At 48.4% G+C, this 23,534-nt stretch overlaps 1 protein-coding gene across 8 annotated transcripts in view; it reads left to right on the forward strand.

The window, feature by feature from the left end:
* The first annotated feature begins 263 nt into the window (after nucleotides 1–263).
* RUSC2 (RUN and SH3 domain containing 2) overlaps nucleotides 264–23,534 on the forward strand; it is a 56,223-nt gene continuing 32,952 nt past the window's right edge. The window contains exons 1-2 of one of the 8 annotated variants that reach the window (XM_051643023.1): nucleotides 264–518; nucleotides 17,039–17,144. The gene's annotated coding sequence lies outside the window, so the exon portion shown is untranslated. Of the gene's footprint in view, nucleotides 519–3,005; nucleotides 3,228–6,325; nucleotides 6,345–15,081; nucleotides 15,100–17,038; nucleotides 17,145–23,534 lie in introns of those variants that run through there. The other 7 variants (XM_051643029.1, XM_051643022.1, XM_051643028.1 and 4 more) reach the window with 7 other exon arrangements.

The raw sequence follows: 23,534 nt of genomic DNA on the forward strand, positions 1-23,534 counted from the left end.
CCAGCCTGTACACCGAGTCCCTTTTTTAGCACGCCTCTCCACACGACTATATCTGGCTCCAGTTCCTTGCTCTGGGAACGTGACCTCATCGTTGTTTTGGTATTTCCAGTGATTCAGCCTGGTCCGGGGCAGGGAGGAGTCCATTCCTGGTGCAGGCTGACAGGGTGTTTGTGCGTTGCTGGAATTCCAGAGCGTGCAGCCCCAGCCCTTCCGCTGCCTTGACAGCTCGGCGGAGGCAGGGCTGGTGCATTGCATTCCTGCCTGGCAGATGGCCTGGATGTAGCTGGTAGAGGGACTGAAGCTCCTGCTTTTGGGGGTAGCAGGGATCCCTGTCTTTGCAGCATACCTGCTGTGGTAAAGGGTGAAGAAAGCTACATGCCATAATTCTTATGCCTGGGAAAGCTGAGAGAAATCTCTGCTTTATGGGTGGAAGAAGAGTCCTGTGGAATGATCATTGCTGTTTACTGGCTGCCAGCATCCCATAATGAAGTTAACTTTGCAACATCTGCAGCAGCTTGGTAAGTGTTAGGATCCTTATTTCAGAGAGTGGGGAAGCTGAGGCACTGAACAGGGAGGTGTTCTGCTTGAGGTTTTATGCATCTGAGCTGGAGAAGTCAACTCCTGTGAAGTCATGCTTGACTGTGCCTGTTCCTTTCCTGTAACTGTGGGAATTCCTCCAGTGAATGGTCAACATGGGCCGTGGGTCAGGCTGAGGTGGAGCAGTGCTTGCAGGGAAGAGCAACTCCCAGAGTGAGTTGAGGCCAGGCTGTACAGATGCTAATCCCCATTTTCTGTGGGTATCACTTTCGCCCATCTCTCCAGGTGTGCTCAGAAATCACAGGGAAGAGCTTGTAGAGAGGGTACCTCAGCCAAGGCCCATGCTTATGCCTCTGGAAGGCTGTGGATGCTGCAGAGCTATCACTTTTCTGTACCTTGGCAGTATTTCTGTTGCTACAGATGTGGTGAGCCTGATTGCAGCCTTGATCTAAACACTCTCAGCTGCCTCGTTTGGGCCTAGGTCATTGAGAATGGTTTTTAAGCCCTCTGGGTTCATCTGGTGGTTAGCCATTCCCTGGCTAAGACCAGTGTGGCTGCAGAAGCAACTTGATAGAAGATACAGCTTCAGTGTTTTCTTAATTGGTAGCAAACCAGCCTATCAGTGTCACCCCAGGACAGACATTTTGTCACTACATGGGAATAAGTCATGACAGCTCATCATGCTTGGAGAAGCAGCTCCCTGTGTGGAGCCCTCTTGCCCATGTTGATGGATACTTGGTAATGAAGTCATAGCTATATTTTTTCTCAGACAGACCTGGGGAGCTGCACCTGGTACCAGATTCACTGTTGTTACATTGGGAAGTTTCCCCTTTTTTTAATGCAAGGATGGCTCAATGCCAGGAGAATTATCTCATTCCAACATCGGCTGGGCTGTGGTGGAGAATCTCTGGACCATGAAGGGGGAGAGCATAAAGCACCTCCCTCATTGCAGACCCTCTAAGGAAAGGATATAATGTTCTGGGTCAGGGATTTTTAACTCTGATGACCTTGCTTTCCTGGTTGTGTGAAGGGGTAGTGGCTGTAGTAGCAGTTTGCTGGAGAGAGGAGACAACAGATAATACAACCTGGCTACTCTCATCAACAGGGAGCATTTCAGGCTGGCTTAATCACAGAATCATAGAATGGTTTGGGTTGGAAGTGACCTCAGAGATCACCTAGTTCCAACTCCCCTGCATGGGCAGGGACCCTAATGCCTGGCTGGCTTCACCCCTGTGGTAGGTATCACCAGGACATACACGTGTTACTTTGGGGTCCCTGTGTTCTTCTTGAAGCTAGTTTTGTTTGGTTGGTTGTTTGTTTTTTTTTAATTGCACTCACTGATGCAACTAGCCTATGTCAACTATTTTCAAAATTTGCTCTTGAGACTAGACAATATTTTTCCAAATGAGGTCCCACCAGCCTTGACAGAAAAGACTTCAGTTGATACATGAACTCCCTGTTCTTTGTCACCAGTCCCTGGCATGAGCTATATGACCCCCTGGCACCAGGCCTACTGAAAATAGGCTATGCTCGCCTTGGTATGCATCCTGAAACAGCTCCTTCTCAGCCTCTTGCTGAGGTCTCTCAGTACTTGTTTAATGGGCAGTGGCTGAAACCTTGAAGACCCCTTTACTGGTGGTTCCAGTTGTGGGGAGGCAAAGCCCCCAAACCGTTAGACACATTGCTTCTTTGCCGAGCTAGTCCCTATCCCCCATCTTCTGTATTTGTTGTAAATACAGTTGCAGTACCACTTGTAAGTGATTCTAACATGGCAGGGAAAGACAAATCCTAGCAGGGGGTGCTGAAGGCAGTGAACTGGAGAGAGACGGTAGGTCTCAAAAGATGCGGAGGCTCTGAGCATGGGGAGAGGGCCTGGACAAGAGGACTGGGATCCTGCACCATGAGCTGGTCACACAGATGGATGGAGCAATGCTCTGATGAGCCTTTCCCCCAGCCCTGCTGGGCTGCTGTTGCAGTGCCCCCGGGGAAGGTGTGCGGCTGGGACTGTCCCGTGCGGGGTGTAGGATGGAAAACCGCACAGGTCTGTATTCCCTCTAGCAGGTGCTGCGCATGGAGCTGTGGGTGCTGCTGGAGGGTGTGGAGCCGGGGGGGTGTCTCCCTTGGCTCGTGGTCACTTCACCCCCCGGCCCCCCCCGGCAGGCAGCTGCCCTCCCACCCCCTCCCAGCCTGAGCAGGCGGGCAGGGGAGCCAGCCCGCACAGCCCCAGCACCCTGGCTCCTCTCTGAGCGTGCTGTAAACGCCTCTGTGTAACACGAGCTGCATTTCTGCCATAGCCCCCTCCGCAGCGCATCTGTATTGGCGCTGGGGCTTGCGTTAGCGACCTGGCCCTTGCACCGCCGCCAGCCCGCAGCCCTCGCCTCCCTCTTGCCGCCCACATGCTCCCCGAGCGAGGCCAGCACCCTGGCACCGCCGTGCCCGAGGAGAGGCAGGTGACTGGCAGCGGGAGGGATCCCTGAGCCAGCTCCCGCCGGGAAGAAGTGCCTTGTCATGTTGCCTGCCTCCCGCCCGCCATCCCGCAGCGCCGCGGCTCCCGCAGCACGGCTCGCTGATCCCTGAGCCGGCACGGGGACGAGCTGGGTTTGCTTGGGATTATCGCTGCCTCGGCAATGCTCTCTTCTTCCTGCTGCGGTCAGCCGAGCCCCTGATCTACGGAGATTGTATCTGGCAAGGTAGGAGCTGACCCCTTCCCGTTGTTTCGCTAAAAAGTGGCGTGGCCGGTCCTGCCCCTGCGTGGGGAGCATGCTTCAATTAGTCGCGCGTGTGTGTGTGTGGTTTTATTTGGCATTGTTCTGGAGCTCTGATGAACAGTCAGTACGCTGCTCAGGATGTACCCTCTATTAACATGGAAAGAAAAGGTACATATCCATTTCCTGTTTACCGACCCGCTGGAAAATCAAACCGTGGCTCCTTTTCTGCTCCAGGATGGTGTGCTGGTGCTCCAGAGCCTGCCTTCTCTGTGCTCATGCAGCATCCTTGTGCATTTTCTGCAGGTCGTGTCTGCTGTTTTTCCAGGAGACATGAAAGTACAGAGCAGGCTGAATGTGTCGTGGGAGAAGGGAGGAGGCAGAAGAAGCTCAACTTAGACAAAATTCAAGGAAGTTCAATGTTTATGGAAGTGGCTTTAGAGAAGTTATTTTTACCCCAGAAAATTAGACAGCAAGAGTCTTCTTTCTCTGGATGGTCTCAAAAGGGTAGTTTGGCTGTTTTTTTTGTTGGTGGGTGTTTTTTTGTTTGTTTGTTTTTAGTTTTGGTTGGTTGGGTGTGGGGTTTTTTTCCTGCATTGCCTTAGGGCAAGCTGTTTTGATATGGAAAGGCCTGAGGCTGCTGTTGTCCCTCGGGGTGAAGGGGAGTCATTCTTGTTAGCCTGGTGCCTGCTTTCCAGCAAACCTCTCCCTGGCATTTAGTTCTTCACCTTCCTCCACTGCTGCACACCTTTACTGGGGCTGTGCAGGGCAAAGAGGTGATGACCAAGAAACCCTGCTGTACTTCCCTGCAGTAGCCAAGGATGGATTGAAACAGGAGAGCAGCAGCATCTTCTCCTGGCCTAGCTGGTGTTTAAGCACAGCTGTTCCCTTTTTAGTCCACGGAAGCTGGGGTGTTTCTGCCCCTGTACATACAGCCATTCATCCTGCCCAAGCCTGCTGTTCCTGGGCTTCTGTCCTATCTGGATGAGAGGCTCCTTAACAGGACAGACAAGGCTATCAGGCCTTCTGCAGGTGTTGGTTTACATCTGAGGACTAGCCCAAAGATCAAGCCATGTTTTAGGGCCCCCCTATGTCCCTAGTTGCTAAGCTGTGAGGAGGGAAGGGGGTCCTCTAGCTTTCCCTCCTCAGCATACCCTGCTGAGCTCCAATGGCTGTATAAATAGTGCCCACAGTATACTATTTTGGTGACAAGCTCTTCCCAGGATTCATCCAAAGAGTTATGTGAGCAAGTGTTAAAAATAACACCAAATGCTGGCATACTTTCAGCCAAAGTGTTGGGAATCTTCCATGGAGAGCAGCCTTGGACCCTTGGGAGGGGCAGCAGGAGGGAGTCCAGCAGGGCACTCCATGTTTTCCTCTTCTTGCTGCTCTGCTGACCACAGAGGATAATGACCCTCATGTACAGCAGATGTGCTGATCAGCAGGAGGATGTGAAACTTTAACTTGTAATGGGGTTATTTGCCAGTGAGCTTCCCCTGTGTGTTCTGAGTGTTATCGCTAGGTCTAAGGACAGGTACAGGAAATTCCTGGAGGGGTTAACCTGGGCTTTAATCTAGGCTGCTGCCAGGTCCCTGCCAGTGGCCAGAGCTAGCTGCTTCACTAAAATGTCTTGAGCTATAGCAATGACACATGCAGGGATTCTGGCCCTGGACTGGGTTTATCTTGAGAACTGGTAGCTGGAGATTAGTTTAATTGTGGGAGGCATATTAAATCTATATGCTGAATTAACAGCCATAGCTCTGGAAATTCTTACTATCTATATAAACAGAAAAGGAATTTAAAAATTCTGCTCTTTTCATGGTGTGGTTGGTGCCTATAGCTGAAAACTGGACCACACTGCAGAGACTGCTGGGGAGCTGTTCTCCTTGTACTGTGCAGACAGTGCAGGGGCCACCATCCCACCTAGGAGCTGGAAGCTGCTGGTTTTTTCCCTCAGGCTGGGTTTTATCTGTTATTGATCAAGTCCTGTGCTAGGTATGCAGCTGCTCACATTCTGCTGCAGCATCAGCCCTGCTGTGTGCTGGAAAACAGGAGACCCCACTGAAACGCAGCAGAACCCACTGAGTATTCACTTGTATTCAGTCCATGGAGTCCAGAGGTCACAGGAATGCTTCTTGGAGGGCTCATGCTCCAAGAATCCCCATGTGAAGACAGAGGTGCTCTCCCTTGCAGATAGATGATGTGGCTCCACTTTGCCTGGTCTAATATGGGACACAGGAGAAGTGTCTTCTTCTGGAAGTGCGGTCCCCATTGCTATTACATAGTTTAATACATGGAACCTTGAATACAGAAGATTGAAAGAGCCAAGATGTCTTCTGGCTGCAAGCTTGGTTGCAGTGCTTGTGCTTACCAATTTGGTCTGAGTTGAAAGCAGCAGTGTCACAGGGCAGGGAGACCACACTTCTATTTCAAATGGTGGGGTTTAGGACTACACATTAATCCCTTTATATAGCTCCTTGGCTTCATATTTGCGTCCCCACTTACATCTGTGCTAGTTTTTGGCTTTGCAGAGGAAGGGTCAGATGCTTCTGCAATCTCCAAGTATGTTACTTTCAGAAGGGCTGGATTTTAAACTGATAGAGAAAAATGCTGTGAAAGCAGCAGGCATGCAAAAATTGCTAAAAAGGTCACAAGTGCTGTTTGGTGCTCCATGCTTCACGTCTTCTGATATGGGATTACTAACTGGCAGATATTCCTAGGGTTGGCCGCAGTAGAACATCATGACTGAGAGTTTTCTGCTGTTGCACTGAGAATGGGTGAGAACAGAGCAGCCACTCGTCTTCTGGCTTGGATTGTTGTATGTCCCATGCTCAGCCCTTGCTAGCCCTCCTCCCCATCTCACTGTTTAGCTGGTCTTCTCTTTTCCTTGCTGTGTGTTGAGAGGCACATGCTGGGTTTGTGCACAGGATGGAGTGCTTGCTTAAGTGTGTATAGAAAGCACAGACTTCAGATGGAAATACATCATGGAGATGAAAAGTATTTTTCTGTTTTTCCAGGAACATGCTCTGGGCAATCAGTCCTTCATCAGGGGCTTCCTGCTCGCTCCTCCTGTTCCTCTCCCATGTCCAACCAACAAAGGAGGTCTCTGAGTCATGGTTGTTGCTGCTTGTTATTATATCATTGTATCATCTGGCACTACAGAGCTCCTGAGGGCTCTTTTGGGGCTCTTTCTACCCTGACATGCTCTTGTTCCCCTGACTGGAATGTGTCCGGCATGCATGAGGACACATGACCTTGTTTGTTGTCTTCAAACACCTCCTTGCTTCATGTTCCTCATTTTTTCTCTGTGGTGCCAGAGCCCCACACCACAGTTTCCAGCAGTTCCTGAAGTGCTGAAATACCTCTGTGAGCTGTGTGCCCCAGATTTTTTCTGCTCCTTGTGAGGCTGAGCCCAGTTTCATTCTTTTCAACTCCATCTAACACTAAGTGTTTGTCAGGCATCTCCTAAGACCTGCTTTGCCTTCGTAGCATGCCTCGTCTCTGGTGCCAGGTTGTGGGCATGCTGTGAGCCTGAGCTTTGCCTCTACCAGCTTTGGCTTTCTGTTTTAAAGAACATGGTGGGATTTCCTCCCACGCATGGATCCCCTTCATCCATATAGGATTTCCTTTGCTGTGGGTCTTTCTCCAACATGAGCAAAATTGCTGCACGCACTGGGCAGGCACGTACTTCCCAGTTCTGGCCCTTTGTGCCTGCCTGCCTATGGAATGGCTGCCTGGTGGCTGAATGTGTCTTCTGGAGGAGGTAGACCTTGCACAACTGGCTGCATGGCAGCTATGTGCTGCAGATTAGACTCTGTGCCAATTAAATGTACACCAGTAAGTACATACAGCCAAAAGATTGATCATGGGCTGACCTGTTGCAGAGACACCCAGTACAGCTTGCTGTATTGGGTGGGTTGTAATAGCCAAAGAGAAACTTAGGAAGGTTCCCAGCTGTGTTGAAGGATCACCTTCAGCAAGACCAAATTAATGACAAAAAAACCCTTCACTGTGGAGAGTGAAAGGAGGATGAATACACTGGCTGAAAGCTCATGCTAGACATACTCCATTTAGAAAAAAACAAACACAACACCCTTGAGTATGTTTTAAACAGCCAGGTGGATTAGCTACTGGATCAGCTATCATGGGGTGCTTTTCCACTGTCTTCACCTGTAGGTTTGCTGTGTTGTTATGTTTCCCCAGGTATTGTCACAGAATAAACTGCCCTAGGTTTTTAACCCTGCATTAAAGGCTTCCCGCTCCTCTGAGTCAAACAGAAATCATACAAGAATGAGACCTCCAGCAGCCATGTAATTGCATCCTGACTGCTGTGCCTGTTTGGTCATGTAATGGATGGCTAGTTTAATCTGTTACACCTGATGTCTAACCTAAACTTCCCTGGCTGCCCCTCAGGCAGCCTATTCCTGTTACAGAGGATATGGAGAACAGCTTATTGACTTGCTCTTGGCAGCAGCCTCTTAGACATTTCAGAACTGCTTTCATGTACCCCTGAGTTTCCTACAGAGAACTAACCTCCTTTCTTTGCAGTTCTCTCCTGTCTGTTTTTCCTTGCCCTCTTTGAACTCTCACCAATTTGGCTATATAGGAGATGTTCATGAGGCATGTGCCAGGGCTGGGCAGAGTGGAAGGATTACTCCACATCTTGCATCTGGCAGAGAGATATCGAGATGCTGGAGCGAGTACAGAGGAGGGCAATGAAGCTGGTGAAGGGCCTGGAGAATGAATCTTATGATGAACGCTTGAAGGATCTGGGAATGTTTAGTTTGAGGAAGAGGAGGCTGAGGGGAGACCTCATCAGTCTCTACAACTACCTGAAAGGTCACTGTAGAGAGGTGGGTGCTGGTCTCTTCTCACAGGTCATTAGCGACAGCACAAGAGGGAATGGCTTCAAGCTGCAACAGGGGAGGTTTAGACTGGACGTTAGGAAAAAAATGTTCACAGAAAGAGTGGTTAGACACTGGAATAGGCTGCCCAGGGAGGTGGTTGAGTCACCATCCCTGGATGTGTTTAAGGGTTGTTTGGATGTGGTGTTGGTGGATACAGTTTAGGGGAGAACTTTGTAGAGCAGGGATGGATGTTGGACTCGGTGATCCCAAGGGCCTTTTCCAACCTGAATAGTTCTATGGTTCTATGATTACTCAAGTTCATCCTGTGATCTGTGGTAACGACAGATCCCTTCTGAATGAACAGGTCATGCATGATGATTATGGGTGGGGACATGCCATCTGTGCTGTATGAGGTGTCATGGTAATTATTATAATATATGCCAATTTGCTGTTTATGTGTAGACCTTATCCCTTCAGCTCACATTATCGGGGCAGTGGATGATACAGATGAAGAGTGAAAAACAACATCTCCATTTGAGAGCCAGCAGGTTAAGTGCACAAAGTGGTGGGCTGGGTCTCCAGGGTTTAGTTACAAGCCTGCATTACAGAGGCTTTCTAGCAGAAGTTTTCAGTGGTTCTTTTCCTCTCTGCTTTGCAGCTTTTCTAAATGCCTGCTGGCATGTGGGTGCTCAGGAGTACAGCCAGTCTCCTGGGTGTCACTGGAGTCCTATGGCTGGCAGCACTGCTGTAGCACTGCTGATAATGGGTGGTTTTTGAGTGTACCTTCAATAGCCTCTTTTAATCACAGAGTGCTTTGCAGAACCACAAGCTGTCTAGACATGGCTCTGTTTGCCACTAAAACATAGCCAGCTGGGGCAGGAAACACTGCAGAGCAGCACTACATGTCCAGTTGGGATGGTGAATGGAGAAATTCTGGGAAAAATTCAGTATAAACAACCATAATTAATATCATATGTCCGTAAGAAATCAGCTGGTGGTTGCGCACTCCCTGGATTTTGTTGCAAAGGTGGGAGTGTTTGACAACTGGGAGGTCTGCTGGGGACACTTTGTTGTGAGTTGACAGATCTTACTGCTTGACCTCTGTTGTTTCCCTGAGCAGTGATGGCAGAAAAGTGCTTTGGCATGCACAGAGAGGGGTGAGTGTGTGTTTTCTGTATGAAATCCAGAGCTGCTGCCTTGGAAAACTGGAATACTTATAACACAGTACTGAAACAGGAGGGCAGGAGGCTTTTTTCATTCTTGGATGTGGCCTTTCATGTGTCCAACGGTGACATTTCATTTCCCCTCTGCTTGTCCCTTTGCTGCCTTGTCCCTTCCATTGCGGTCCCTGTGAGCTGAGGCTTGTTTGCAGTGCAGCCATCCTTACTTTGAGTCAGCCAGGCCGTGCCCCTGGAGTGGGAAGGGAACGTCACTTTGGTGTACATCATGGGAGCCATAAGCAGTCACCTTCCTTGAGCAGTGCATGCTGTGTACACAGCAGCCTGGAGTTGCACTTGGTGTGGAGACAGTGATCCATTTCAGGGCTGCGAATTCAGCTCAGCCCTGCAGCTTTTCAGCTGCTTGGTTGAAAATGTATAATTTTTGTTTGAGGTCAGAATACAAACCGGTGAATACAGCAGAACTGTGGCTGCCAAATTCACCAGTTCCAATACAGTATGTAATGTGGCAACTTCAGTCTTTCCGCATGGCAGAGGGCTATTAAGTTATGATGAAACTAATGGTTTAGGTAAATTGTGCTGTAGAGGCAACATTGATTCCATTTTGGAAAATATTTTTAATAGGAGTCAATCTAGTAACACCTTAATATCCACTGTTACCATGGGCTGCTCAGAGCTGTTGATTGCCAGTTTAGAAGGCTTATTTATTTATTTATTTGTATATTTTAACAATACCCTTTCTGCTCCTTTTGCCAAGACTTAAATGATGAAAGTGTATGTTCCTACTGAGTGTATGTATCATCAGTGTGCAAGTGAGTGCTTGAATAAACAGGGCTGCTGCTAGAGCTGAGCTCCAGCTTTAGGCACTCTGAACTCTCAGACTGAGTCAGTTTTATCTAGGGTTTGCTTTAATTGAAGATTCTCTGTGCAGCTTTATGAGCTTTGTTTATCAGATTGAAGCTGAGACCTCAGGCATGATTCATGAGCTGCTCTATTGTTTCTGTCCTGATTTCCTTTAGCGTAAAAGCTATTTCTTTGTACTCCTGCTCTGGGAGTAGTAAGTATTAAGTCTAAAAGATCAGCATTGGGGTTGTAGGATCAGTTCTTCCTTTCCTGCAGCCTTGCAAGTGGTTCATGTCTCCTAGTTGCCCCAGTCTCCTGCCTGTAAAATGTTGACAGGAGCACTTTCCTAGAAAATAAGCAGTACAAACATACTGGAATGCTGGGCTGGAAGGGACTGGAGGCAGACAGCTGGCTGTGGGCTAGGTTAGGTTTTTCTTGCAGACATCTCAGTCTTGTAGTGGTATGTTGGAACTCAGCCCAGCCCCGTGGGGAGCCTTGCCAGCACTAGCCCTATCTGGTTGTGACTTTTTATGGAGCTTATTAAAGCCTCTGTCCCTGGGCAGTGAGGCATCAAGCTGCTGGCAATACGGAGAATTTGACCTTAATACAGTAGGGTGGAAACCACTGTTGTGATTGGGATGAGGGGTCCACCCCGCTCAGTACTATTTTTCCAAAAGCAGTTCAAGTGGTCAGCTAGGGAAGAATTGAGAGCAGGTAAAGAAGAGATCATATCTTAATGTTTTGGGTTTTTTTTCCAGGAAATTAGCTAAGACTATGGTAGTTTATCTGTTTAGTAACCTGAAACAGATTTCTCAAGCACTTGTTCTGCCTGCCCTTGAACCTATGTGGAGTTCTCCCATCCATAATACCTGTTTAGAGAAGGAAGGAACAGCAAACGGAGTAGAAAAAGTTAACACAAATATTGAAAGAGGAGCTACTGATCTGAAGGGAAGTTGTTAGCAAAGAGTAGACTCAAAATGGAAGCTATTGAAGGCGTCAAATTGACATATATATGAGCATTAAAAAGTACAATTTTGCCAGTGATGTTTCCTAAACAAGCTAGGAAGCACCATCAGAGGTGGTTCAGGGTTACTCAGCAGGAAAAGCTTAGATGTCCTGAAGAAATAATGTAGATGGGAACTGGATAGCACAAAATTGCATGGTGCTCTGTGCATGAGGGGTAAGCAAGATGCTAAAGTCCATCTGGGAGCTCACTGGGGACAATGAGAGAGACGGGAGAAAACCCAGCATCTATCAGTGACTAGCTGTTCACTAACTGCTAGTTAACTGTTAGTGAGCAGCTAGTATGACCAGCCATAAAAAAGATAAATGTAATCCAACATGCCATGTTGGACAAAATATTTGTAGCTGTAGATGAGGAAATTTTAGTGCATTTAGGCATGGTGAGACTTTGCTTGGATGATGGTGTACATTTCTAGTTGCTCTCTCTGAAGGCTGTATGCAGTCTGGGTCAGGTCCAGAGAAGGGTTGTGGGTATGATCAAAGAAGTGGAGAGACTATGTAATGCAAAGTGATTAAAGAACTCTGATGATATAACTTTAAACTCAGACTGGATAAACACTGACGTTAAAGCTCATTTTTGGAACAGGAGTGAATAGGGGTGAGCTGTGCATGGATAAAGACAAGCTGGAAATCTAGAGAATGTTCTTAAACATCAGAGGCTTGAATTTGGGGAATGAATTCTGTTAGAAGACAGCAAGCAACCAGAAGTGGCCAGTTTTGAGGGGAAAAAAAATACATCAACAACTGCCTCTTCTCAAGCCATTTTCTCATTTGCTGTGTGACTCCTGCCTTGGGTCACTAGCCTTGAAGAAATCAGTCCTGCTGTTCTGGTCAGCTGGCAGGGCTAACTGGGGCACAATCCGTATAGGGGCCATGAGGATCCTGCTGCTGTGAACATGTCTGCCACAGGGATAACCCCACAGACTCCTGTGCTTCTGTCCTCAGCTCCCCTTGGAAGGCAGGCTGAATGGATTAGTGACCCCCTGGGGAAATGTCAGGACTGAAAGCAGCATTTCCGCTACACTAATATGTGCTTTTCTCAATCTGCTTTGATTTTTGACCCCTCATTCAAAGCTCCCATACTTGTTCTGATAGAATTGAAATAGCATGTATTCGTAATGATCAGCCTGTATTGATCTCTGTGTTGGAGAGAGAGATTTGTTTGACCTTGAAAGGCAGGGCTTGCAGGGATAAGGAATTCTTTTAATTATTTTTTTTTCCGTTCTGAGGATTTTTACAAAGTTTTCAGCACCTTCTTCAGCTTTTCTGATGTCCTCTGTGTTCTGGTCCTTCTTGCTCCATTTGATCAGGACCATGTTCTTCATTCAGCTCTGGCCAGCATCCCTCTCTCTGGCATTGCTGAAACGTCCCCAGTGGTGTTGGGTGGAGTTTCTATGTCTTGGGAATTCAGATTTCTGACAGGAGGAATGAGTGAGCAAGGTGGGAAGGCACTGAGCTGCTCCTTCATTGCTCCTGAGTGGTCCATGGACCATGGAACATGTGGGAAAGAGCAGCCATGTCCTTCCTTCCTGTGGCCATGCTACAAATAGGGTCGTGATGATCCAGAAGCTGTAGCCTAGGCACGTTCCTGCTGTTTGACCCACAGATAGCAAGACACAGATGGTCTGCCACGGTGATTAGCTTGCTGTTGCTTGTTCTGCTTTCCATTTGCTGGAGAGGCCTGGATGCACTGAAGGAAATGAGGGCTAGATCGAAATATCCATCCTTCAGGAGGAGGTGGCATCAGCTCCGTGTGCTGGTTACAGGCACGAGCTGTGGTGGGGAAGTGGCCTCCCGTCTGGCTGCTGGGAGGGTGGGCAGGTTGTGTACTGCTCCTGGAGTGCTGAGTGATTCAAGACCTCTTCCTGGCTGGTGCTTGGTGGCAGAGCTACAGCCCAGGCAGACAGCTGGCATCTGCACCTGAGCTGTTTCCAGTTCATGGATCACCAGAGCAGATTAACAGCAAATAGGTGGGTGGCTTGGGCTGCTTGTGATTTTGCTCTAGAGTTGCATTTAAAAGTGGAAAGGTTTCTTCCTTTCTTTTATGTGACTGACTGCTGACCTTAGCAGCCAAGTCCTGCATGGTACATGGAGGCAGGTGAATGAAGGAGTGTGAGGCCAAGGTAGAAATGTGTTGGGCTTTTTTTCTGCCTAGATGATCTGTTTGATGTGGTTGTTGTCAGCAAGCACTCCAGATACACACAGGGCTCATGTCCTAGTGTGAGTGCAGCACATGGGGCTCACCAAAGAGGTGAGCTCTACTGCAGCCCATCACCGGAAATGAGATGCACCTCCTTACTGGAATTTATGGGTGGGAGAACGTATTGGGCATTGAGTTCTCACACCCTTGGAGCAAGGGAGAAGGAGGCAAGATGACAAAAACCCCTCCTGACACTTGTGATGCCTGTGAGTAATGAGACTGGTGTTGCTTGAAAAGCAATTTTCTCCTGACAAGCTGCACCCCACAGTGGGTTTTTGGTAAGTACCTATCCCTACCTCTCCAGGCCAAGCAGGATGGGGACCCCTGTTGCTATAGAGGCAGGCATGTTCAGACACCTACGTCTCCCTCACCTTGTTTCTCTAAGGAGCACAGTCACCAGCCTGCACCATTCCTGATCCCTTCCTTGCATCAGACTGTGAGTCAGCCACGTGCCCCTTCTCACACCAGCTCATCTCTGTGATCAAAGAGAAGTTATATCCTAGAAGACAGTCCCCAGGAAGGAGCTTTGTTCTTCCTCATTAGTGCCTGTAGACTCTTGCTGCCTATGAAGCTCTAGCACAGCCCATCAGTTGCTGAGAGTGACAGATCCTGGGATAGAGATGCAGCCACGGGGTGCTTGCTGCAGAGGTACAAGGCCACATGAGCTTGGGGTGGGTGGAACATCCTGGATGTGTTTTCGGGAGGCGGATACAAATTTTTATGTTGAGAACAGATACCTAAATAGAAGTATTTCTCAGGGGGTGTTTATCTCCTTGTCTGCTGCACTGCTTTGTCTGGTTTTTAACAAAACAGCCTCCCAACTCCATCTGCTGTAGTGTCTGCTGCACAAGGCAGGCATTGCTGTCAGTGAACTGGTTAATGCCAGTGTCCTATGGCAGGGACAGGGATGCAGGCAAGCACGGGGCCTGCCAGCATTTATATCTCCTGGCGTCAGCATTGGCAATGCTCATGGAGGACTGGGGAGGGCACTGAAATAGTTTCCATTATCCCCTCTGCTGTGGGAACGAGTCTACTGGGTAACAAATGCTCCTTGTTCTGCACAGAGCTCCACAGCTGAGACTGTCTCCTTCCTTGCTGCTGCTCCCCAACGGTCCCAGCTGAACAAGCCAGAGACGTCTGCTTGAGCCTGCCTTAATTAACGCTGACAATACAATGGGACTGGCCGTACAGGGGTGCAGGGGCTGCACGCTGATGGGAGGACAGTAAATAGTCTCACTCACTGCAGCTTGAGTGGAGCAGAGCCTGGCAGGACTAGCTGTAATGGCCAGGCATGGAGGTACATCCCTCACGCCTGTGTCCTCCCTGGGGCTTGTCCGTGCAGCTCGAACAGGACCAGGCAGTGGTGCGGGCTCTGGTGGGCAAGCGGTGGGCTGGGCAGTGTGAAGGACCACGGGTGGGGCACGAGCATCACTGGCCTCTCTCTGCAGGCACTGGTGGAGCCTGGGCTTCAGGAGGGGCTATGGGATCATCCCCAGTGTTTTGGGGGTGAACAGCAAAGCCACATCTGCAGTGCTGTCTCCAGGGCCTTGCGGAGGGGCTGCACAGCCCATGGACAGCCCAAAGCCCTTTCTTTTTGATCTCTGTGAGGGTCTGTCTGCACCAGGGGAGTCCAGGCCTCCTGCCTCTGGAGCCCTTGAGGGGAAACACCTGCTGGTTTTTCAGTCAGAAATACTATTTTAATGTTATCTGAAGAGATATTTTAAAGGTGGCCTGGGATCCGAGACGATTGACAGCCACTTCTACTAGTAAGTTTAACATTTTTGTGATGTAGCTTTTTATGTTGGTCTCTCCAGAGGCAGAAGCTTCTGGCAAAGTGTTGCTTTGTCCAGGCTGTTGTACCTGTTTTATTTGGTTGCTGCTTTGGGTGTTGCGTGATGGCATAGAATGACAAGTATTGAAGCATGTGATAGTTCCTGATTTCTTTGACTTGTGTGTCTGTGTGACATTAGAAGGAGTGGCTGAGGGAATTACGGTTGTTTAGCCTGGAGAAGAGGCTGAGGGGAGACCTCATTGCCCTCTACAACTACTTGAAAGTTGGTTGTAGCAAGGTGGGGGTCAGTCTCTTCTCCCAAGTAACAAGTGATAGGACAAGAGGAAATGGCCTCGAGTTGTGGCAGGGGAGGTTTAGAATGGATATTAGGAAAAAAATATTTACTGAAAGGGTTGTCAAGCACTTAATAGGCTACCCAAGGGATTGGTGGAGTCACCATCACTGGAGGTGTTTCAAAAACGTGTAGATGTGATGCTGAGGGACATTGTTTAGTAGGGGACTTGGCAGTGCTGGGTAAATGGTTGGACTTGATGATCTTTATGTTTTTTTTCCAGGCAAAACTGTTCCATGATTTTTAGGTCTTCTCTGACTTACCTGCTACTCATGGAGGCTTGGTTTAAGAGGTGGGATTTGGTTTAGCTTGCAGGGATGTGGACACTTCATTTTCTGAGCTCTTCTTAGCTCAGGACAGGGCAGTGGCTGTAGGAGTGGAGTTAGATGGCAAAGTGCAATAATATGAGTGGTCCCCCCAGGATGGTTGTCTCCAGGCAGGTGCTCCAGCACTGGAAGTGTCTCCCCTGGCAAAGCCTGGAGCACAGGCTGTTTTGGGGTGCGTGGTCATATCCAGACTAAGGTAGTAGCCACATGTCCCTTGGTGAAGCTACCTGTGCGCTGTCACGAACTGCAGTGCACCTATAGAGTAGGTTGCAGCTGCCTCTGGTGGAAGAGGGTGATGGAAAAATCATTTCACATGGCCCCAGGATAGCAAAAGAGCCTGGGGTTTTGCAGGTGCGGTTCCCTTGTATCAGGAAGGAAGATCTGCCATGGACTGCTTTGCAGAGACATTGGGATTTAGCCCAGGTTATGGGCAGCACTTTAATCACAAGCTGTACTTAAATGTCACTGGTACCTCGATTTGAAATTCGGTGTGACAGCAGGGACTTCAGCTGTCCAGCCCTGCCAGATGTGGTTGGCACCAGGGGAAGTGCTGGTGGTTGCATCTCCCTTTGGGGGTGGCTGCATTTCAGGGATGCTGTGTAGATACTGTTGATGAAGCTCTCTGTGAGAAGGCACTACAGAAATGTGAAAGAAGCTTCAAGAAGCTTCCTGTAGTCTTCCTGATATCTCAGTAATATGTCCTCGCATCCTCCTCCTCCTGTGCGTTGCTTTGCAAACTAGCATTTTATCTCCAAGGGCTCTGGCTGCCATTATCAACAGGAGGAACGTAACAATCCAGGTCCTTTTGTTCTCCTTTGCAAACCCAGGAGAAGAGATCAGGCAGCTTGCAACTACGCAGCGCCTGAACCCCAAGCTCACCACAGAACAAGATGCTGCAGCTCTTATTTTATGGCATAAGCTTTAGTCTTTTTCTTCCTCCTTATGCTACCTTCCCAATTTCCCAGCTCCTGTAAGAATCAGTCCTCCATCTCCTGCTAGACTTACCTCCCCTCCTCTCCTCTGCTCCCACCCATTCCCTGCCTTGCCTGAGGTTCTGCAGGGACTGGTTGCAAGCTGGAGTGGTGGAGCTGTGGGCATGCTTGCTCCTTCACACGCAGCAACGTCACAGCAGCAGCAGCAGCAGCAGCAGCAGCAGCAGCGTTGGGGATGTGATTGCGCAGGGATGCTGCATTGCCAGGGATGCAGCTGGGATTAAAAAATAAATAAATAAAAAATTGACTCTGTGTTTCCCACAGCATCCTGGTGAGAGAGCACGGAGCCTGCTGGAATCCAAGTGCTCAGCAGTGCTGGAGCGGAGCGTGTTCAGTGAGAGGAGACGGGGAACAGAGGACCTGAGGAAAGGTGAGGTGGAGAAATGATCCGGGTGGGCTGGTGGTTTTCGGGCCGTTCGTTGTCCTGCGAAGCGGCCGGTTTGGTTTTGTAGAGATTGCCAGCTAACCAGTGGAGCTTAGAGATTTGGGGATTGCTTTGTCTCTACAGAGGCTGCATTGATTTGGAGCTGCTGTGGTTGTCACGGGTGTGAGCAAGTGAGGAGGCTGTGCAGAATGCATGTTTGTCCGTTGTGGTTCTGAAATAGCTCTTGTCGCATCCGGGGCTGGTTGTGCAGGGGCGAGCTGTGCTTCACCCCGAGAATGCAACTGCACAGCCCTCCATTGTGCCTGCCATGGCAGCCGAGCCCTCACGGCTTGTTTTGGTCCTGCCAGCTACCATGCTCGCTGTGCATCCCTGGCGGTGATGCTGCTGTGCAGCTCAAAAGCTGTTTTGACAGGCAGCGCTTCCATGAAAAGCCAGAAACAAAGGGTGCAGACAGAGGAGAGGCTGCTGTCAGTGTGGCATTTGGCTTTTTTTTCCCCTCCTTTCCCCCCCCCCACCCCCACCCCCCCCCCCCCCCCCCTCCCCGCCAAATACCAGCAGATTAATTGTTCAAAAGGGATTAAGTTTAAAAAAAAAGCAAACAAAAAATGGTGGCAGGTAAAACCCTGCTCTTTTGCTAAGAGATGCATTGTGTGCAGGTTGGAGTCCTTTGTGTTGCCCAGGGTGTGTCTGTGCTGGCTGTGTCAATGGATGCTTTCTCCTTGACTTTTCACAGATCATATAGTTTATCTAGGAATGGAAGAATTACTGCTTCTAATTACTGAAAGGAGGGGTCCAGGCTGGGTACCAGTTACTAGAGCTTAATTACATGGTCTTGTTATAGCCAAATCCCTCTTTTCCCTCCCTGCCTTCTTTCTTCTTCCCTCCCCCACCCTCTGCACAAATCCTTCCATCAAATTGTCTCTGCAAATGCACTGGGAGAAGGGCTTGAACAAAGAGAATGGTATATGTGGGCCAGGGATATAGATGCTAGAGAGGCAATGTTCAGCATGACAGTCAGCAAGAACAATAAGGCAAAGGTATAAAAGAATGAGATTTTCTGTCTTTGTGGTACAGTGATGTTTCTGTAGGGGAATGTATTCATGGAACTGTAGCAACAAAAAGAGGATAAGCAAATAGCAGATGTGATGTTTGCACTTATGGAAGATGCTGAGCACGTGAATTTGCAATTGCAGGTGTTTTGAGGGGATGCAGTCTTAATGAGAGTTTCATTAGCGTTGGTTGTTGAGGAACAAATCATACAGGGTCTGGATAGATGGGTGTCGTAGAGGTATATGGAGAGTTGGGGAAACTAGAGACTGGCATTTGTACCTCTAGACAGCTACAGTCTCATATACCAGTGTTGCTGATGAGCAAGCTTGGGAGTAGCCTATTCACAAAAGCTTACTGCAGTTTTCCAGTGACCTAATAATAATTCAGATAAAGCAGCTTTAGGCCTGTCAGGAGCAACAGGATGGTAGGGAAAATGTAAAAAAAGAAAAGGTAAATGTTTGGCAGAGCTACAGAGGAATCTTGGAGCAGAAGAGGCAGGTGCGAGGAGCGTTGCAGAGCTGCAGGGTTGTGGATCAGAGACCAGTGGTAGAGGGCACAAGGGAGGAAATTCAGGGATGTCATTGTCAGGGAGTGTGAACGTGTTGTTTGTACTGGCATTCTCCAGCCTCTCACTGTGTTTCCCAATTGGTCAGTGCTATGTACAGCCATGGAGGGTTTGTGGGGGTGGGAGTGATCCTCAGCACAGCCTTTTCTGCAGTATTTTTTGAAGGAACCATTTTGCTACTGCAGGTTCTCAGTTGGTTGCTCCGTCTCCATCACTATGGAGTGGCCAGGTTCTCTGGCCTTTACACCTGGTGAAGGAGATGATCCCAGAATTTCAGTGCAGGATGCCAGATGGAAAGGAGACGGCTTCCAGCAAAACCATGGAGCAGAGTGTATTCTGCTCACCACAGGGCTTCCTGAGCTGCCGCTTCTTCTCATCCCTGTCTTGCCCTGGGACCTGGGAACCCACTCTGTGCCTCCAGGTCTCTGTCCCATTCAGCCCAACAGGAGCAGGGAGTGGGATGTGCTGCTGTAGTTGGGTACCAGACTGTGTTTGTGGTGCTGCTGCAGAGCAGGCTTCTGCAGGAGCTTGGTGGGGGGGAACAACAGTACGTGTGTGTTCGTAGGTGCATCATGGGCCGGAGGACAGGACATGCAACAAGACATCTCTCAGCAGGATACACATACTTTTACTGGGGTGTGGAAGAAAAATTGTGTGTAGTTTGTGTCTACAATGCTTCCCTAAAGGAGTAAAAAGAAGGCGATGCAGCCTCCTTTGCTGTGCAGGATAGGAGCACTCCCCAGGACACGCAGGCTGTGCCTAGTTAGTAGGTGCCACTCCTACAAGAGCATCTGTTAAGCAGTGAGAGTGCACAGATAATCTCTGCCTTGAGATGCTTAGAAGATGGACAAAAGCTTCTAGTGACTACAGCTGGCCAAAATGATTTACAGGAAGGAGATAAAATTGCTGTCATGTGTCTTCTTCACTGCAGTGGTGCAGAATGCTAGAGTTAAAGTACAGCTGGATCTCTGGAATCAAAGGACCTGGACCTGCATTGCAGAAAGTGCAGGTGGCCCTGGAGAATCTGCCGTGGATACAGGAACAGCCTGTCCACAGCTCTGTTAGCACCTCTCAGGTGTCTGAAGCTATGATAGCAAAGAAAAAAGGAATTCTCTGTCCCAGAGATCTCAGTTTTCTTCCAGTCTGACGCTTCTGGCAACTCAAGATCTCACTCTGGTATTATACCTGATAGCCAGACAGTAATCCACCTTTAGCAACCCCATGTTGTGTTTTGCCTCATTTTTCATTTATTTCCCAGTCCTAGTGTCCTTTTCCAATATTGTCTGAAAGCCTTATCTAATATTAAGGACAGGTCTCTTTCATTGTTGTGGGATCAAGAGTACTTTGTCTCTCTGACTTCAGTGCATTCATCTTCTTGAACTTACTTCCACTTCAAAAGCTCATTTCCTTTTCTGGACCTTCTTTTCTCAATATTGTCTAACCTGTCATCGCCACAGCTTCAATGCTATTCTTCTTGCCCAAACAGCACCAAATATGCTGCTCTAGTTACCTCTAATATCCTTCTTGGTGTAGTTATTCATTCAGGTTGGTCAGGAGCCTTGCTCTTCTAACTTCCTCACCTCACTTGTGATTCCAGGGGTTTTGTGCTTTTTGGTTTGTTTTGGGTTTTTTTGGGTTTTTGTGTGTGTGTGTTGTTTTTTTTTTCTGATGTACAATCAAAGCCTTTTCCGCAGTACTTCTCCAAACTCTTTGTTCCTACTGGCTTTCTGACTGTTCTCCTTAACACACCAGAGATCTGCTCTTGAAAAATTAAAAAGATTTCTTCACAGAGCTGTTTGCTTTTTACCCTCTGTTTAATGTAAACTGGGTCAGCTTGATATACTAAGTCCAAAGCCTCTTCTGTATTATAGATGCTGGCTGGTAACTCCTCTCAGTAGGCAAGATTGAGATGGATCTGAGCACTGGTTAAGCCCAAGAGAACCAAACAAAAATGGAGAGATGTGGAGATCTGTGCAGGTAGGTGAGACATGGAGAATGGAAGTGGAGGTGCCTCCTGGTCAACTGTGGAATCTCAGGATGGTACTGGACCAGAAGATTTTGCCCCTGTCTTTGTGAAAGCCATTGAAATCCAACCAGTTGTGGAAAAGCTCACTTGTCTGCTACTGTGCTGCTTACTGGGACATGGATAAAGTGCTTCTGGCAGTCCAGTCTGTAAGGACAAAAGAGCCAGAAGTTCACTGCATTCCAGAGCTATGTGAGAGGCTGCAGGATGAGGCTTGAAGGAGCTGAGGGAACTTGGCTGGTAGGAGATGAAATCCAAAGGAATCATCTAGCCTTAGCAGGGATTTGTCATGATACCTTCTGAGCAGGTTCCCTGCATGCCCCATAACTCATCTGAAAGTTGGTTACTCTCCAAAGAGAAAGAAACAGGCTCTAGTCCCTGATTCTGCCCCAGTCTTCTCTCTTGATTAAAGTTATTGTAATGTTCATGTTCTGAAAGAAGTGGGTCAAAGCAAGGACATACCTGTTGAGATGAGCACAAGAGCAGACATGTACACAAACCCTTCCTCTCCCCAGCACAGCTATGTGGCAGCCTTAGCATCATGTAGACCTTCTATCTTTCTATCTTTCATCAGACTCATGCAAATATTTCTTATGGGGCAAGATTTGTTGGTTATATGAGCAGATAGAGGGAGGAAAAAACCCCAGCAAACACAAACACACAAACACTGCTGTTGTTAACTCTTGTAGATGGGAGGGAAGCAGGAGACAGGGCTGTGATGTAGGTGGGCGGCTGTAACGTAGGTGACAGCAACCTGTGGCTCAGGCTCACCCTCTTAAGTTTGAACTGCTAGGAGAGAGACCATGTGTTGGTCTTTGTGCAGTGCTGAGGTTGTGGGGCTGGCAGTACCTTTAAGTGATACATAATAGAAATTTGAGTGGTGGCAGCAATGCTGACTCTTCACAAGTGATGGGAAACTGGCATCACTGCCAGACTGTCTTTCTCTGCTCCAGCACAAGATGCTCTCTGGAAGTAGAGACCAAGTGTCACTGCCTTGTTCTGCTTTTTGGGCCAATGGCATGGGTATCTGAGTGACAAGAGCTAGCAGTTCCTTCTGGACTGAGGGCATTTTCTCATTGGGGAATTACAGGGAGAAAAAAACATAGAACCTGTGGGGAAGACCTAATTCCCTGGGACCCACTGGTGCCTCAGACTGGAATGTGCCCTCTTCTTAGGAAAAGGTGGAGCACATTGACAAGAGTACTAGACTGGGAGAGTCCACCTTCCCCTTGGTTCCCAGATGTGCAGGAGACTCACCTGAGCATCTGTGGCTCTGGCAAATACTCAGGAGCTCTCCTGCATACTGGTGCCAAAAAAAAACACCCCACAACATACAGTTGCAGGAAAATGAGTTTTTCATGGGAACTCAAGATATGATTTGAGGTTTGAGCTGATGAGTTGCTTAACAGTCACACAGTAAACCCTGGGAAAATTTGTGCTCCTGAGTGATGGCTAACACAGACCTGGTTCAGCCCCAATTAGATAATCTTCATCAGCTCCTTCAGGACATGGGCTCTTCATGTTACCCTTTGAGGGACCAGGAAGTCCTTATCTGGTTAGACTAATCTCATTGATTTGGCTCCAGAACTGTGCCTTGTTATTTGTAAACTGGCACCAGCTGCCATCGCCTCTGGAAAAGTGTGACCTAAATGCTTTTGGTGGGTAGGCTCTTCTCTGCTCTGCTCTGCTGGCATTGGTGCAGGAGCAACTCCATGCTTACTTAGTTTCCTTTCACCTGATTTTGATTTGATTCACCTGAATCAAATCAGATTTGATTCACCTGAATGGATTACCAGGTCACCTTGTTTTGGTCCCTCTCTGAAGTTCCCATGGCAAAGAGCAGGGACACATGCCTCGTGCTGCATTGTCATGTGTCTTCTGTGTAGCTCATAGAGCACAGCTGTCCTCACAGATGTCCTTCTCAGCAGCGAGAATGGCCCATCTGGACCATTGTGCCAGTGCAATTTACCGTTCTTAGGAGCGAGGTTAGTTCTAGAGCCTGCTTACATGGCATTTTTCCCTCTAGTCCCACCCTCAGACCTTTTCCACTAGGTGGGAGAGTCATAAGCCCATATATGAGAAAATCTCACAGGAGGCAAAAATAACTAACAGCTCTGATTCCAAGATTTTTTTATTTTGGCCCACACAGCATTATCTTCTCTGGCTTTGCCTAATTCATCCTAATGATCAATACCTGGAGTGACACCTCTGCCCTGGGGTTTGGCTTACTCTGGTTGACCTTTCCCTCACTACCTGTTAGTATGTGAGCAGTTATAGTCACTTCTAAGGGATTTCTTGCCTGGATGTGGCTTATCGTGAGCAGCGATTGTAGCTGGACCCTTCAGAAGAACAACAGTGGATTTCAGGAAGCATCTGCACTTAACTGTTTTCTCCAGGCATCAAGCTGTTCCTTCTTGTCCACCATCAGCATCTAATTTAACCTACTGCTGAGATTTATCTCCAGCTGCATAGAGCATCTTCCTAACCCCAGATGTCTTCCTCTTGCTTTCAGCTCTGTGTCATATGTCTCATTTTCATTTCTGTAGACACTTGCTATTTATAATTATTGTATTTATAAAGCACTCCAAAGGTGGTGATGAATTATTACAGTAAGCCTGACAGCCTTTTCATGCCCATGTGCTTCCCTTCCCTGTTTCCTCTTAGACTGGGTGTTTTTGGGGAAGGAGTGGGTCAGAGGAAAGGTGAGGCTGCATGGAGCATGGGGGGACCTCAGACA

This window comes from Apus apus, chromosome Z (assembly GCF_020740795.1).
Source record: "Apus apus isolate bApuApu2 chromosome Z, bApuApu2.pri.cur, whole genome shotgun sequence".
Classification (NCBI taxonomy): Eukaryota; Metazoa; Chordata; class Aves; order Apodiformes; family Apodidae; genus Apus; species Apus apus.